This window comes from Anomaloglossus baeobatrachus, chromosome 1, assembly GCF_048569485.1.
Source record: "Anomaloglossus baeobatrachus isolate aAnoBae1 chromosome 1, aAnoBae1.hap1, whole genome shotgun sequence".
NCBI classification, from domain to species: Eukaryota; Metazoa; Chordata; class Amphibia; order Anura; family Aromobatidae; genus Anomaloglossus; species Anomaloglossus baeobatrachus.
The window spans coordinates 860,626,208-860,644,355 of record NC_134353.1 but is presented as its reverse complement, the minus strand read 5'-3'; positions in this window follow the sequence as shown (position 1 = coordinate 860,644,355).

Genomic DNA, 18,148 nt, shown 5'->3' with positions numbered 1-18,148 from the left:
CTACCCTGGGTCTTTTCTAATAATGATGATCTTTGAACTTATCAAACAAATAAAAAAAATAAACAATTTTTCTGACCTTCTGCCCCTCCCACTATGTGTTAATATAATTCTGTTCATATTAGCCTTCATGGCTAATATCACGGTTGGGCAGTGGGGTGGGGATGACTTTTTATGTGGCTTTTGGGCACACTACCGGTGAGCGCAGAGCTCGGCCGGCAGCCATGGTCTTGTCGGCTGCTGGCCCTTTAAATCACAATGTGTAATGCGAGGATGTGCATGCAGCATTTGCTGTGTGCGCATACCATTAGGTCCTCAGCACGCTGGCCTGTGCTGACGTGCTGAGGATGCACTTGGTGGGCGGGGAAAGTGCGAGGTGTGCTCCCGTTCCACAGAGGAAGAGGAACAGCAGGTTTACCGGCCTCCCTGCTGTACATGCCTCCCGGTGCTGTGACTCTTCCCTCCACCCAAGTGCTGTGAGCCCGACACCCAGTGCTGTGAGCCCTCCATCCAGTGCTGTGACTGTGAGCACTCCACCCAGCGCTGAGAGCCCTCCATCCAGTGCTGTGACTCTGAGCACTCCACCCAGCGCTGAGAGCCCTCCACCCAGCACTGTGAGCCCTCCACACAGCGCTGTGAGCCCTCCACCCAACGCTGTGAGCCCTCCAGCCAGCGCTGTGAGCCCTCCAGCCAGCGCTGTGAGCCCTCCAGCCAGTGCTGTGAGCTCCACGTTGCTGTATACCCAACCCCAGTGCCGTGTGCCCCTTTTCAGTGCTGTGTGCTTCCCCCAGTGCTGTGTGCTTCCGCCAGTGCTGTGTGCCACCCCCTGTGCTTTGTGCCACTCCTGCAAATGCTGTGTGCTGCCTCCCAAGTGCCCCTCCAAGTGCCATCCACCAGTGATGCTGTGTACATCCCCCAGTGCAGTCTCCTTGGTGATATCTGTGCTCTCCCAGTCCTGTCCATGTCCCTCAGTCCAGTTCGCGCCCCTTTAGTGCTATCCATGCCACCCAGTGGTGTCCATGCCGCCACCAGTGCTGTCCGTGCCTGGCAGTACTGTCTGTGCCCCCTAGTAATGTCTGAGCCCAAGCCCCTCCCGTGCTGTATATATCCCCCGCGTCTCCTGTAATATATGCGCCCCAGCCTCTCAAGTGATGCATAGATACTCCAGCCCCTCCTGTGCCCCCAGGCCCTGTGATGTATGTGCCCCAGCATGTCCTGTAATGTATATACCTCCAGCCCCTCCTATCATATATATATATATATATATGCCCCCAGCCCCTCGTATGATGAATATATACCCCCAGCTACTCCTGTGATGTATATACACCCCAGCCCCTCCTGTGATGTATATGTCCCCAGCCCTTCCTTTGATGTATATATGCCCCAGCTTCTCCTGTGATGTATATATGCCACAGCCCCTCATGTGATGTATATGTGCCCATCCCCTCCTGTGATGTATATGTGCCTATCCCCTCCTGTGATGTATATGTGGCGCCCCAGGGCTATGGGGTACTCGGTCCCAGGCGATGTATTGCTGGGGAAATGTCACTGGGTGGTCGATGCCTGGTTCCGTGACCCTGGGGGTCGCTTTTAAAAGGAGAATATTTACAGGGGAGAAGAAATAAGTTTTTGTCGTGACGCCACTTGCGAGTTGCGGCTCTTTAGTAGAGCCGCCGCTGCACAGTTCTTACTGCTGGGGCTGGTGTTGGTGGCAGCCTGAATGTTGGGCCCTCCGAAAGTAGGGCCAGGCCCCAAGGGATATATATGATGTTGTTGGGAATGGAAAGAAGGTAGACCACACAAGGGATTGCAGTGTAACTGGTTTCTTTTACTCATTCAGTTGTGCTGGAAACCTGAGGAGTGCGGGTCCTCACCACTGGTCCCCTTAGTTCCAGTGCTGGTGTGGTAACCAGGTGGCTTATTTCCCCTACACCTTTCTCTAGTTGGTGGGTCCCCGTGGCTTGGAGCGTCTGGGGTCCCCTCCTGGTTCTCTTTCAATCTGAGTCCATATGACAGGTAGCTTGAACCCTGTGGGGTCGGTTTCTCTGGTCCTGTACCCCAGTTCTCCCATTGCTACTGTGTCCCGAACTTTACAGTCAGTGAAGTCCTGGATGGTTCCCTCACTGTGCAGATTTTATTAGGGCTGCCTGGAGCGTTTGCCTGACCTAGGATTCTATACTCTGTTAGTGCTATGGTTCCGGGAGTACTCCACCGTACTCCACCGGCAACCACACGCCTGGGCCCTCAGGTCACCGTTACACTCTCCTGTCAGTGCGGTTACGTCCGTCTCCTCTCACTTCCACTTACTGGCTACTGACTGTCTGACCCCTCCTCCCCTGGTTGTCGTCTAGTGGACTGGATCGGTTCCACCTCTAGGTGGCCATCCATTGGGTCCAACCCTAGTCTGTCACCAGTCTTTCGGAAACGGGAAAAACAGGGATTAAAATGTGTTTTGCTGTTACCCGCACTGGTCTTCTGGGTACCTGGGGGTAGGCCCTGCATCTTTGGCAGGATGCAGTACCTTGTAGCTCCTGATGGCTTCAGGGGCACTACATATATACTGTGTGCAGAATAATTAGGCAAATGAGTATTTTGATCACATGATACTTTTTGTACGTTGTCCTACTCCAAGCTGTATAAGCTTGAGAGCCAACTACCAATTAAGGAAATCAGGTGATGTGCATCTCTGTAATGAGGAGGGGTGTGGTGTAATGACATCAACTTCCTATATAAGGTGTGCTTATGTCGCGGGCGGAGGGGTCGGGAACGCCACTCGCCTGGGGGGGTTCGCTGGCGCTCGGGTCCGGTGCTTCTGCTCCTCGGTGGCTCAAGCACGGGGCAGAGAGCTCCATTCCGACTCAGACGTCAGCAAGGTGGAGGTGGGGTACTGGTATGGGCTGGTATCATCAAAGATGAACTTGTGGGATCTTTTCGGGTTGAGGATGGAGTGAAGCTCAACTCCCAGACCTACTGCCAGTCTCTGGAAGACAACTTTTTCAAGCAGTGGTACAGGAAGAAGTCAGTATCATTCAAGAAAAACATGATTTTCATGCAGGACAATGCTCCATCACATGCATCCAACTACTGCACAGCGTGGCTGGCCAGTAAAGGTCTAAAAGATGAAAAAATAATGACATGGCCCCCTTGTTCACCTGATCTGAACCCCATAGAGAACCTGTGGTCCCTCATAAAATGTGAGATCTACAGGGAGGGAAAAACAGTACACCTCTCGGAAGAGTGTCTGGGAGGCTGTGGTGGCTGCTGCACGCAATGTTGATCGTAAACAGATCAAGCAACTGACAGAATCTATGGATGGTAGGCTGTTGAGTGTCATCATTAAGAAAGGTGGCTATATTGGTCACTAATTTTTTGGGGTTTTGTTTTTGCATGTCAGAAATGTTTATTTCTAAATTTTGTGCAGTTATATTGGTTTACCTGGTGAAAATAAGTGAGATGGGAATATATTTGGTTTTTATTAAGTTGCCTAATAATTCTGCACAGTAATAGTTACCTGAAAAAACAGATATCCTCCTAAGATAGCCAAATCTAAAAAAAATACCCACTCCAACTTCCAAAAATATTAAGCTTGATATTTATGAGTGTTTTGGGTTGATTGAGAACATAGTTGTTGATCAATAATAAAAAATAATCCTCTAAAATACAACTTGCCTAATTATTCTGCACACGGTACATGCCTAAGTATCTCCTGTAATTTATGTGCCCTGTGTCTCCTGTGATGTGTATGCCCCAGCATATCCTGTGATGTCTATGCCCCCAGCCCTTCCTGTGATGTATATGCCCCCGCGTCTCCTATGTGATGTACTATGATTTACGAATCTGACTGCAGTCCAGACCGAGACAAACCTGGAAAAGCAGTTGTGAGAAGCCACATGATCAATATCACTGAACATCACAGCCGCACCAAAGAGAAGCAGCTCCAACCACCACAGTAGGGATGTAGAGGTGAGTTAATTAATGGTTTGACCAGATACATTAGGGTAATTTTCAAGCTGATAATTTTTTGCTGCCCCCAAACGTTGGCAGACATTTCCAAAAGGCCCCCGGCAGAAAAAAGGTTCCCCTCCCCTGGCTTATATAATAGTGCCATCATAGCTATGACAGAGCCTTTTTCAATATGTTTCCAAATAATCTTAATGGATCCTGTAGACTTATATTGGACTTGATTCCACCAAAAGTTTGATAACTTTGGTGGCAAGAAGAGCACTGCAAACTGCGCTATTTGTCCTTCAAAAATTCAAGAACTGCTGATCGATAAAGAATAAGAATATTTTGAAGATAGATAACATTTTAGTGGGACCTACATTGTCTACATCTAAATATCTCCAGCAGTTAACATATGACACATTATTCATTTATTTTTCCAATATTTTATTATTTTTTAAGTTGAGTTGAAGCACTCATTTTGGCTCAGTTCTCCGTTTTCTTAGCTTCCATCAGAGGAATGATATAATGGAACACCTACAAGGACAGATCAGTTCTATGATAGCCACAAATGGCACCAATGACTATTTTGTTTGGTTGAATTTGTTTTACCTCTGTTTAGAAAGCCATGGAACCCATAGGGTGGAGGGGCGACATGACTAGAGGGAAGGGAAGGAGTGATGGGGTTAATGGAAACAGGAATGGTTTGTTTATAAGGCAGAGTAAAGGGATTGGTGGGTAGGAGGAGTTCCCTGGAGGAAGAGGTGGGACAGTTGAGGGGTGTAAGTAAAGGACTTTGACTTACCCCCTCTCTCTTGACTTCCGGATATGGAACGATCTGACTGGAGAGGTTCCTATAAGGTGTCAGGACGTCACCTTCTATTTCTCCATGGAGGAGTGGGAGTATTTAGAAGGACACAAAGATCTGTACAAGGACGTCATGATGGAGGTTCCCCAGCCCCTCACATCACCAGACTTCCGGATATGGAACGATCCGGACGTGCGACAGGATGGCTGCTACCCGGGAGCAGCGGATTCATCATGGCAGTGCACGGGCCCCTGGCAGCGCGGTCCCACGTCTTGGCTGCTGGGGGTTAACCCGTTGGCACTTTCCCCTCGCTCCCCTGTCAGCTGCGGGCGGCGTCCCCCCTCCCTCATATCTCAGGTACTTGCCGTGTGCGGGGGGAGCGAGGAGGAGATGCGAGAGCCCCTTCGGGGACCCTCCGCGGTAGGACGTGGGCAGGGCAGTACTCAGCTGCTGCTCCGGCCGCGGGAGGAATCTCCGTCCGGGCCGCGGCAGCCGGGAGGGGGGCGTGGCTTGGCTGCGGCCTACTTCCGGTCCGAGCCGCGGCCTGGATTGCTGGATGCTGCGGCTCCCGGACGGGGAGAGCGCCCGGCGGTGACAGAGGCCAGCTTTACCCCTCGCGGAAGGCGGGGGGGGGGCCGCGGAGCTGCAGCCAGTGGTGGGTCCGGCACCAGGGCAGGCGGGCCTGGGGCGACGGGTGCCCAGGAAGCGTCGGTGAGTGGGGGTGACGGCAGGGGCCCTGCAGTTCCTGCTTGGTCACCCAGATCAGGTTGCAGCTCCCGGCTGCGGCGGTCTCCCCCAGGAGGGGGAGGGCCCAGCGGACAGAGGCTTTCATGGGGCCCAGGAGGGCTGTATGCGGCGGCTCCTGGCCAGGAGAGCGCCCGGCGAGGACGGAGGCCAGCGTTACCCACCCCCCCCCCCCTCGCGGGTGGAGGGGGGGGGGGGGGCCGGGGGGCTGCAGCCAGCAAGGGGTCCGGCACCAGGGCAGGCGAGCATGGTGCGACAGATGCCCGGGAGGCGTCGGTACGTGGGGGTGACGGCGGGGGCCCTGCGGTCCCCGCCTGGTCACCCAGAGCAGGCGTGCAGCTCCCGGCAGCGGCGGTCTCCCCCAAGGGGGGGAGGGCCCGGCGGACGGATGCCTTCTGGGCCCAGGAGGGCAGGAGTCTGGCGGCTCTGGATGGGAGTCTGCTGGCAGCGGGTCGGGCCACAGGTACCCCCTGTCCTTGCAGGTAGCAAGGGGGGGTCAGGCCAGAAGATAAGGCCCGCGGTGGCAGCCCGTAGGACGGGACGGTTTCCGGGGTTGTCGCCGCGGGACAGAAGATGGAGCTTGGAGGATGGTGCCCACGCGGCGTACCAGGAGGACGGCCGTGGTGGTGGCAGCGCTTCGGCGGCGTCTGCATTACATGAGCCAGAGGCGGTCGGCTCCAGCGAGGAGGAGGAGAAAGCAGCGACGGATGAATCAGACGTCCGGATGGCGTGATTTTTATTCCAGGATATGCCGGGTCGCGGTCGGGTGAGACGGCCGTGGATTTGGCAGGGCTGGGGGGGGGCGGCTGCGGACACGGCAGCGCCGAGTGGGTTGGTGTTTTGACCAGGTATGGGGTTTACTGAAGTGGTGTATACGGTTGTGGAGAGTGCGCATGCACCGCCGGCGGCATGGACGGGATCGGTGGTTAGTAGGCGCAGGTGCGGCAGGCAGAGTGAGGGCGCATGAGGCGGCAGGGGAGCATTTTCAGGCAGAGGCGGCAAGGGCTGTGACAGAGTGAGTGGTGAGGAACGAAGAGGGGGATGAGGTGGTGCGTCTGGCTGACAGTGGCCAAGTGTGAGAGGTATGGGTGCTTCAAAGGCCCGCTGGGGGGGCTCACTTGCTGGAGGATGTGAGGGATAAGATTTGAATGGGGAACGTGTAGCAATAGTTTCGCTGCTCCCCCGGGAACAGTTTCACCTGGATTAGGTTAAGCCAAGTGATTCCAGGAAGGATAAGTAGAGGGAGGGGAGCGCCGGTGGAGGCTCACCCTCGTACATTTGCAACGTGGCTGCGGGCATTTGCGTTTTTTGGCAAGGGTATCGGGGGAAGGAATTGGGTAATTGGTTCGGCATGGTTCGGTTATATGGATCCATTTGGGGTGGCTTGTTAGGTCATATGGCGGTTTAGTCTGGCTTCAGTACGCCGAGTAATTTCAGCAAGGGAAGGTGTTGCGTGCCAGTATGCGGTAGGATCATACGGGCACATCCTTATGGCTGCAGTGGATGGCGGCTCCTAGTCAGCCCCCCCCCCTTTTTGGGGGGTAGTTGGCTGTTCGGGGCTTGGAACCCCGGCGACACGGACGATGAGGGTTTTTTGGGGGGAATAGAAGGATGGGTGGTGCAGATTTGGCGAGGACGGTTGTCTTAAGCATAAGTGTTGGGTTGTGGTAAGGAACATAGTAATTCTGCGTCATTCTATTTATATTGGTGGATCTTTGCCTCCTTATTGGAAGTTTGCGCTGGGCTAGGGGACACCTGGTGGTTGTCAGTGGAAAGAGGGGTCAGGAAGTGGTGTTGGGCAGGATGGGTGGGCCATTCGGGGCCCTCCTTGTCACGATTGGGTTTCTCTGTTGGGGGGTAGTGCCGGAAATGAGCCGTATATAGATGTATATATTTCGGCTTGTTCAAAACGTATCTTATCTGGAGGAGTCATCGGGGTATGCCTGCTTGGCTCCAGAATTGTCGGCGGTTTATTATGTGTCGTTTGACAGAGGGTGGGATTTGGTAAAGGCGGTGAGCCGGGGAGCATTGATGGCAAAGGCGAATTTGGAGGCGGCATTTAGGTTGTTACTGGTCCACCCTGCTAGCTAGCAGTTCTGGTGCTGCGGTGGGGAGGGGAGTTATTATTATGTTGATCGGTGGGTGCTAATGGGTTGTTGTCCCATTTTATGTTCCTTTGGAGGCGGTTATTTCTTGGTGGAGTGGTTTGTGCGTGGTGTGTCCCAGCTTACACCTCTTATTCATTATAGGTTGATTCTCTTTACATCGGGTTGGCGGGTTGATGATTCGTTGAGGTTGATTGTTTTATTACAGATGGTGGTGGATACTCTTTTGGGCCTGTTGGTGCAGGCGAAGACTGAGGGTCCAACGCCAGTGATACGGTTTGTGGGGATAAAGTTTGATGTTATGGTCAGAGGGGTAGGATTCGTGGGTAATGGTGTGGTCCTATGGGCTGCGATAGAGGCAGTTAGGTCAGCTAAGACGGTGCGGTTTCAGGCGGTGCAGTCTTTGCAGGGGCGGTCGAACCACGGGTGCAGAGTTACGCCGCTGGGGTGCGTGTCTGCTGGACGGCTGGCGATGGCTGCGCCAAGGGTGCAGCCATCGGATCCTTTGTGTGTGGTCACGAGGGAGATCAATGATGATCTGATGGTGTAGGAGGTTTTTTCTTACGGCGATTTAGTGGCCGCGGATTGTGGCTGGGTAAGGTGCTACCTGATGGAACGTAGCTGCGGTACTCGGAGGCAGCGGGTCCAGTTGTTTTCTGGTTGGGCATTGTGGGGTAGCGCTTCCAATCGGTGGTAGTGGTCGGGTGGTGGAGGTTGGCAGTTTTTTCCAAGAGGAAGGTGTGCTGTCATTCTGGCTATCAGTTGGTGGAGAATTCGATTAATAGTTGGTTTGCTAATCCTGGGGCCAAGGGTGGCGTACTTGCGACAGTTGGTTTCTCAATTGGATGTGTTTTTAAAAAAAAAAAGTTATGCGTGGCGCAACCAGTACTGGGGTTCGCCAAGGGAATAGCAGCTGCTGTGTTTCCTTCCAGTTCTGCAGGTCTCGGGAGTTGAGGCCGGGTAGCAGACGAGGTGGGCACGGTGTGTCCGGAGGGCTTGTGGAGTCTGGTGTGGCTGTGTTGGGGAGCGGCTCGGTGCCCAGTGACTGAGGTTATTTGGGGCTGATATTCAGAAGTATGGGTGGCGCGGATAACGTTTGGGACAATGTGTGAGGAAGGCCCGGTGGAGTATTTGATGGTGGCGTTGGCAGTGGTGAGTAACGGTTTTCAGGCTGCTAGGCCGGCGTCCGCAGTGGAGCAGAGGGTGGCGGCTGTGGCTGTCTTGTTAAGGATTAGATGTGGAGAGATGTTTTCGCAGGATCTTAGGGCGCGGCAGGCCTTGAAGGGTTTGGTCGTAAGGGTGTGAGGGAGCGGGATACAAGGGTCCGTCTCCGTTGTTTTGTGGCAGCGTTTGGTGAGTGGTTTGTGGCGGCTATGTTCCTCTGAGCACGAGCGGGTTTTTGTTTCCCTTGTCCAAAACGGTTTGTGTTAGCCTTTTGGGGGGCTTTGAGATTGTGGGGTTGGTCAGCCCATCTACGGTCAAGAGCGGAGGTTGGATGTTGGAGGATGTGTCCGAGGTGGTGCAGTGGGTTGAGCGCCGGCTTTGTCGCTCACCGAATTAGATTAGGCGGGTGGTGAAGGTTGGTGTTGTTATACGCGGTCCCGGGTGCGGAATTATGTTGTGAGGGCGCCCAGGCTCATTATTGTGTTGCGTTTGTTAAGGTACCATTTTGTGGCAGTGCTGCAGACTTGATTGCAGGTGGCGGGGGTGGGCGCCCGGAATACTATGGGTCGTATTCCTTCTGGATTGGGCTGCCACGGAGGCCCCTCGGTGGGCTCAGAAAAGGGGTTGTGAGAAGTATTGGGAGGTGGGAGTCCTCTTGTTTCGGTGTTACGTTTGGCCTCAGTTGTTATCGGGTTAAGGCAATGGGGGCATTTGAGTCTTTTGGGAGTGGAATGGGTTGGCGTAACAGGTTGGTGTTATCTGTGGGTTTATAACCCCTGGGTTTTTGTGGTGAGGGTGTGCCTCATTTGGATATTTGGGCATTCGTTGGTTCTCGGGGCCTCGACGGTCTGAGGCTCGCCTGAATGTTGCCAATTGGGTCTGGATGGGTCGATGGTACTGGTCCAGTAAATTGGAGGCAGCGATTTGGTATCTCGAGAAGTTATTTATGAATGTTTTAAAAAAAAAAAAAAAAAAAAAAAAAAAAGTTGGTTGTTGCATTGTGTAAGACATACCTGAGCTTAATCGTGGGGTAGTTTTGATAGTGTGACCAGGTTGGAATGGCGTGTGGCTCGTGCGATAGGCAGTATCAATCGAGCCTTATTGGGGGGGCGGCGCCAAAAGTTGGTGGCGCTGAACTGGTGGTTTTGGGGATGCGATGGGGGTGCATCTTCACGTGCTTGGTGCTGTTTTGTGGACGCTGGGATTGCGTGGAGGTGTGGTACAAGCTTTTGGTGTGTGGCGGGTCCAGGCCACGTAAGGAGTCACGTGCCCTGTCCTGTGGCGGGGGGTAGGTCTGGTCCAGAGGCGGTTGAAGGCAATGGTAACTGGACAGAGAGACACCATCTTGGTATGGTGGCTCCAGGTTCCGGGATGTTGCAGGCACGGGGTTCTGCAAAGTTGGGGGGTTAATCCGTAGGTGATTAATACCTCATCTCTGGGTCGGTGTGTTGCGGCCAGGGATACTGGGGTGAGAAGTGGTTCCTGGACTGGGCCTACTCAGGGTTGTATATTTACTGTATTGGTTACTGTGTTACCTATTGTTATTTGTTGGGGTCGCCCGTTGGACGGCGCCCCCTTGTGTTAGTATGTAAATAATAGGTAATAAAGGCTGCTGTGGCCAATTTTAAACCAAGTCACATGCAGTTCGTGTATTATTTACAGATGGTATTGGTGGGTAACACACATACAGCACGACTGGAGAATCCTTCCTCAATGGTCAAGAAAGCCATGGAACCCATAGGGTGGAGGGGCGACATGACTAGAGGGAAGGGAAGGAGTGATGGGGTTAATGGAAACAGGAATGGTTTGTTTATAAGGCAGAGTAAAGGGATTGGTGGGTAGGAGGAGTTCCCTGGAGGAAGAGGTGGGACAGTTGAGGGGTGTAAGTAAAGGACTTTGACTTACCCCCTCTCTCTTGACTTCCGGATATGGAACGATCCCCGCCCACCCTCCCTTGTGTTTAATGCCGAGGGGAATTTGGTCTGGGTTGTTTCTTTGTCACAGCAGCGGGGGGTAGGTCTGGTCCAGAGGCGGTTGAAGGCAATGGTAACTGGACAGAGAGACACCATCTTGGTATGGTGGCTCCAGGTTCCGGGATGTTGCAGGCACGGGGTTCTGCAAAGTTGGGGGGTTAATCCGTAGGTGATTAATACCTCATCTCTGGGTCGGTGTGTTGCGGCCAGGGATACTGGGGTGAGAAGTGGTTCCTGGACTGGGCCTACTCAGGGTTGTATATTTACTGTATTGGTTACTGTGTTACCTATTGTTATTTGTTGGGGTCGCCCGTTGGACGGCGCCCCCTTGTGTTAGTATGTAAATAATAGGTAATAAAGGCTGCTGTGGCCAATTTTAAACCAAGTCACATGCAGTTCGTGTATTATTTACAGATGGTATTGGTGGGTAACACACATACAGCACGACTGGAGAATCCTTCCTCAATGGTCAAGGTGGAAATCATTTTAACAGAAAAAAAATAAATGAACTTGCTGCAGAGCCGTTGGTCCGGCACAAGCTTGAACACTAGTCTAAAAGATGAGTCTTCCTAACTGATGTAAAAAGAGAGGTTCAGTGATGTTATAGTGACATCTAGGGGTACAAGTATAAAACATCCAGAAGTAAAAAGCAGAATTAACATAGAACAGAGCAATTTTCAATATTTGAGCCCTGTCCGTGTTATTGACCCTACACCTTCATAAGACAATAAGTATCTAAACTGTGAATTGTGTAGACCTGAGTTACCTATGGTATGGGAAATAGTTGATTACAGATGTTCATTGTCTATTGTCAGTGCTGTTAGTTTTTAAATTTGCAACCTAAATTGCTGTTTTAGAAAATCTAATATCGCAATAGTATGAAATAAATACAGCCAAGTTGTATTGATTAGGTAAATCGAATTTGGAAAGAATTTTACCAAAAATCCTGATTTTCCCAGTTCTAAATTTTTCACCTTTTGATTCATGCAAATCCAGCAAAGTGACAGCTCGCCCAATGCCATTTTGCTGGATTCAAAAGGTACAGAAAGGGATTTAAAAAAGAATATAAAAAAAAACCTCACCTTATCTGGCCTCCACTTATTTCCTTTGGTTCAGTGACCTGCGTGGTCTTCACTGGGCCATCCTTGGCATCTAGCAGCATATTTGGCACAGGGGACATGCCAAAGATGCTGTCTTCTGAAACATAGTGAAGATGGCTTAGTAATTTACCAGGCTTAGTAATTTATTGCCAAGGGTTAACTGGCAAAATTTAGCCTGGGAAGCAAACAGAAAGCACTGACTCATAAGTGGTACAACCCATCCTTAGGGGTACTTTGCACGTTGCAACATCGCTACTGCGATATTGTCGGGGTCAAATCGAAAGTGACGCACATCCGGTACCGGTAACGACGTCGCAACGTGTAAAGCCTAGGAGAGAAGATGAACGAGCGTGAAACAGTCAAAAATCGCTGATCTGTGTCACGTCGTTCATTTTCATAATGTCGGTGCGTCTGCAGGTACGATGTTGTTTGTCGTTCCTGCAGCTCCACACATCGCTGTGTGTGAAGCCGCAGGACTGACAAACATCTCCTTACCTGCACCCGCCGTCCACCGGCAATGCGGAAGGGAGAAGGTGGGCGGGATGTTTACATCCCGCTCATCTCCGCCCCTCCGCTTCTATTGGCCGGCCACTTAGTGACGTCGCGGTGACGTTGCTGTGACGCCGAACGCACCGCCTCCTTGAAGGAGGGATTCTTCGGCAGTCACAGCGTCGACGACGACCAGGTATGTGCGTGTGAAGCTGCCGTAGCGATAATGTTCGCTACAGCAGCTCGCACTAAATATCGCATGTGCGACGGGGGCGGGGGCTATCGCACTCGGCATGTTGCAACGTGCAAAGTACCCCTTAGGCTTGAGTCTCACATAGCCCTCGGTACACGTCCGAGGAGCGGCTACCAACAATTGATTTATCAACTCAGTCTCTTTCTGCTTTATCATTACACGTTTCTGCAGAATCATGAGGCCATTATTTAATGCAAGCAACTTGCAATTAACCAATTCCCGACGTGGCCAATTTCTGTTTTTGCATTTTAGTTTTTTCCTCTGTTTTTCCAAAGCCATAACTGTTGTTTTTGTTTTTTATTTTTCTGTCCACATAGACATACAAGAGTTAAGCCCACTTTACACGTTGCAATTAGTTGTACAATCGCATTTGCGATGTGACACGCCCAGGTTGCATACGGGATCTTTTGAGATCACACGTAGGTCGTTCATTTGCTGTCACACGAGCGTTAGTAGTCTATGTTAAATTGGTCAATTTTGTGTGCGATCCTTTGGATCATGTGTTCTGTGACGTATGCATTGGGCACCTTTTTTTTTTTTTTTATTTATTGACTTGCCAAGCGTGTGTAATGTGTAGGAATAGGGATGCGTTTTTACTATGTCAACAGCCATTCAGCTCTGCTACATGGCCGCTAACAGCAGACACAGACAGCAATGTAGCAGAGCTGAATGGCAGATGACAGCAGACACAGACAGAGACGCACTGTCAGAATGAACTCGGGTGAACTTCACCCGACTTCATTGTCATGCTGCGGCTCTGTCTGTGTCGCGCCCTGATTAGCGGTCACCAGTGAAGGACTCACCGGTGACCGCTAATCTCCTAAGTTACTGAAGTTAGCAGCCCTCTCTCATACTCACCGATCCCCGGCGCTGCACGGCGTTCACACTGCTCCGGCGGCTTTTACTGTTTTGAAAAAGCCGGCCGCCCATTAAACAATTTCGTATTCCCTGCTTTCCCCGCCCACCGGCGCCTATGATTGGTTACAGTGAGACACGCCCCCACTCTGAGTGACAGGTGTCACACTGCACCCAATCACAGCAGCCGGTGGGCGTGTCTATACTGTGTAGTGAAATAAATAATTAAATAATTAAAAAAAACGGCGTGCGGTTCCCCCCAATTTTAAAACCAGCCAGATAAAGCCATACGGCTGAAGGCTGGTATTCTCAGGATGGGGAGCTCCACGTTATGGGGAGCCCCCCCAGCCTAACAATATCAGCCAACAGCCGCCCAGAATTGCCGCATACATTATATGCGACAGTTCTGGGACTGTACCCGGCTCTTTCCGATTTGCCCTGGTGCATTGGCAAATCGGGGTAATAAGGAGTTATTGGCAGCCCATAGCTGCCAATAAGTCCTAGATTAATCATGTCAGGCGTCTATGAGACACCCTCCATGATTAATCTGTAAATTACAGTAAATAAACACACGCACCCGAAAAAATCCTTTATTAGAAATAAAAAACACACACATATACCCTGGTTCACCACTTTAATCAGCCCGAAAAAGCCCTCCATGTCCGGCGTAATCCAGGATGCTCCAGCGTCGCTTCCAGCGCTGCTGCATGGAGGTGATCGGAGCTGCAGAATACACAGCCGCTCCGGTCACCTCCACGCAGGTAATGAAGACAGCCGCGCGATCAGCTGCTGTCACTGAGGTTACCCGCTGTCACTGGATCCAGCGGTGGCCGCGGGTAACCTCAGTGACAGCTCAGGTGATCGCGCTACTCACCTCAGTTGCTGCGTGGAGGTGATAGGAGCGGCGGTGAGTAGCGCGATCAGCTGAGCTGTCACTGAGGTTACCCGCGGCCACCGCTGGATCCAGTGACAGCGGGTAACCTCAGTGACAGCAGCTGATCGCGCGGCTGTCTTCATTACCTGCGTGGAGGTGACCGGAGCGGCTGTGTATTCTGCAGCTCCGGTCACCTCCATGCAGCAGCGCTGGAAGCGACGCTGGAGCATCCTGGATTACGCCGGACATGGAGGGCTTTTTGGGGCTGATTAAAGTGGTGAACCAGGGTATATGTGTGTGTTTTTTATTTCTAATAAAGGATTTTTTCGGGTGCGTGTGTTTATTTACTGTAATTTACAGATTAATCATGGAGGGTGTCTCATAGACGCCTGACATGATTAATCTAGGACTTATTGGCAGCTATGGGCTGCCAATAACTCCTTATTACCCCGATTTGCCAACGCACCAGGGCAAATCGGGAAGAGCCGGGTATAGTCCCAGAACTGTCGCATATAATGTATGCGGCAATTCTGGGCGGCTGTTGGCTGATATTGTTAGGCTGGGGGGCTCCCCATAACGTGGAGCTCCCCATCCTGAGAATACCAGCCTTCAGCCGTATGGCTTTATCTGGCTGGTTTTAAAATTGGGGGGAACCGCACGCCGTTTTTTTAATTATTTATTTCACTACACAGTATAGACACGCCCACCGGCTGCTGTGATTGGGTGCAGTGTGACACCTGTCACTCAGCGTGGGGGCGTGTCTCACTGCAACCAATCATAGGCGCCTGTGGGCGGGTAAAGCAGGGAATACGAGATTGTTTAATGGGCGGCCGGCTTTTTCAAAACAGTAAAAGCCGCCGGAGCAGTGTGAACGCCGTGCAGCGCCGGGGATCGGGGATCGGTGAGTATATGAGAGAGGGGGATAGACTGACATGGACAGAGAGTGAGGGACAGAGATAGTGACGGACTGACAGAGATTAGTGAATGACAGACATTGTGAGGCGCTTCAGAACGCAGCTTTTCAGCTGCGCTCTGAAGCGGACCTTTTTTAAGCTGCGGTGCAGAGCGCACACCTGCGCACATAGCATCAGACACCAAAATCGTATGAGGGATGTCACACGTTACAATTCACTAGGTTCGTGCAACAAAACGCTCAATTCTAGAGAATGATACGATGTGTTTGCGATCAACGGTTTTGCGTTCAATCCTGATCGCAAGTAGATGTCACACGCAGATACCTCACAAACGATGCCGGATGTGCGTCACTTACAACTTGACCCCAACGACGGATTGTGAGATATATTGAAGCGTGTGTAGCGGGCTTTAGGGGTACTTTGCACACTACGACATCACAAGCCGATGGTAGCGATGCCAAACGCGATAGTCCCCGCCCCCGTTGCAGCTGCGATATCTTGTGATAGCTGCCATAGCGAACATTATCGCTACGGCAGCTTCACACGCACTTACCTGCCCTGCGACGTCGCTCTTGCCGGCAAACCGCCTCCTTCCTAAGGGGGCGGGTCGTGCGGCGTCACAGCGATGTCACACGGCAGGCGGCCAATAGAAGCAGAGGGGCGGAGATGAGCGGGACGTAAAAATCCCGCCCACCTCCGTCCTTCCGCATAGCCGGCGTGAGCCGCGGGACGCAGGTAGGAGATGTTCCTCGCTCCTGCGGCTTCTCACACAGCGATGTGTGCTGCCGCAGGAACGAGGAACAACATCGTACCTGTCGCTGCCGCGACATTATGGAAATGACCGACACTACACCGACCATACGATTTTAGATGCTTTTGCGCTCATTAATCGTATCAAAAACGATTTACACACTCCGATGTCGACAGCGACGCCGGATGTGCGTCACTTTCGATTTGACCCCACCGTCATCGCAGCTGATTTATCTGACAATATGATTCTCCTCATCAGTACAATTACGGAGATACCAAACCTGTCCATTTTTTTTATTATTTTAGTGGTGAGAAAAAATCAGGAGCTTTAAAAAAATATATTTTTTTAGTTTTATAGTTATTTTCCAAGACAAGTAACATTTTCATTTTTTGGCCAATAGAGGTGAAAAGTCGCTTTTATTGATACAATTTTGGCATAGATATGACATTTTGTTTGCTTCTTATAGAATTTTTCGTGGTATTGAAGTGACCGAAAAAAATTTTGTAATTTTGGTGTTCTTGAATTTTTTTCCATTTACTGTGTTTGCTGATTAATTCTTTTTATATTATGATAGAATAGACTTCTCTGAACTTGGAGATACCACATATATACTTTTTTTTTATGTGGCACAGCGGTGATTTGATCTCTTATGTTTTTTTTAATTTTTAAAACTTTTTTTATTATGTTTTGATGGATTTATTAGTCCCCTAAGGGACTATAACCTGCAATCATCTGATTGTGTCTGCTATATACAGCAATGCCACAGTATTGCTGCATATAGTAAAAATTACAATCTCCTTTGAAGCCCAAGCACTATGGTTTCAAGAGACTCCATAATGACAAGCACCAACGTCTTCAGCAGACCCCAACTGTCAGAGCAACTCATCGGCGACCTGGGATCAAGTCATGGGTGTGCCGATCGGCGGATAGACTTAGGCGGGCTTTGCACACTACGACATCGCAGGTGCGATGTTGGTGGGGTCAAATTGAAAATGACGCACTTCCGGCATCGCATGCGACATCGTAGTGTGTAAAGGCTCGATGATACGATTAACGAGCGCAAAAGCGTCGTATCATCGGTGCAGCGTCGGCGTAAACCATGATTACGCTGACGCGACGGTCCGATGTCGTTCCTCGCTCCTGCGGCAGCACACATCGCTGTGTGTGAAGCCGCAGGAGCGAGGAACATCTCCTACCGGCGTCACTGCGGCTTCCGTAGGATATGCGGAAGGAAGGAGGTGGGCAGGATGTTTACATCCCGCTCATCTCCGCCCCTCCGCTCCTATTGGCCGCCTGCCGTGTGACGTCGCTGTGACGCCGCACGACCCGCCCCCTTATTAAGGAGGCGGGTCGCCGGACAGAGCGACGGTCGCAGGACAGGTGAGTCCATGTGAAACTGCCGTAGCGATAATGTTCGCTACGGCAGCTATCACAAGGATATCGCAGTTGCGACGGGGGCGGGCACTATCGCGCTCGGCATCGCAGCATCGGCCTGCGATGTCGCAGCGTGCAAAGTGCCCCTTACGTCTGTACAGACCTGTTGATATTGCCACCGCAATTGTTTTTTCATGTGTTACCTTACAGGGATTGTTCAGTCTAAATCCTGGAGTCTGCAGTTGCTCTGTGTAACTGCAGACTTGATAATCCTCACATCCCACTGTGAGAATCTGACGGTGTCAGAGCTGGGAACAGCAGTCACGTGGCTGCAAGTATATGATATGCAAACTCCTGGTCATAGCTCCCAACCATTCCAGATTCAGTGGGACTGTCTCCATTGGAGAGCTCAGCCTCGCTGGCAGTCAGCGCTTTTGTCCCAACTTCTTCTCACCTATGGAGAATAACCACAGGACTTCTGGTGTGGTGCACAAGTAGGATCCAATCCCTTGAATATTGGGAGTAAAAACTTGGCACTCAAGTAGATGAAGATAAGCTGTAACTTTAGGTTACTGATATCCTATTGTGTGCCTCTATGCTGAATAGTGAAAATGACATTTATTTGATAGATTTTACTTTATTTCATTTGCTTTGATTTTGCTTGACATTTATTTTCTTTTTGTATGGTGTTGTACATTGTAAGACTCATATATGTGATAACAACTAGGGAATAACAAAATACATGCAATATATGTGATAACAACTAGGGAATAACAAAATACATGCAATGTATCTTTAGGGGCAG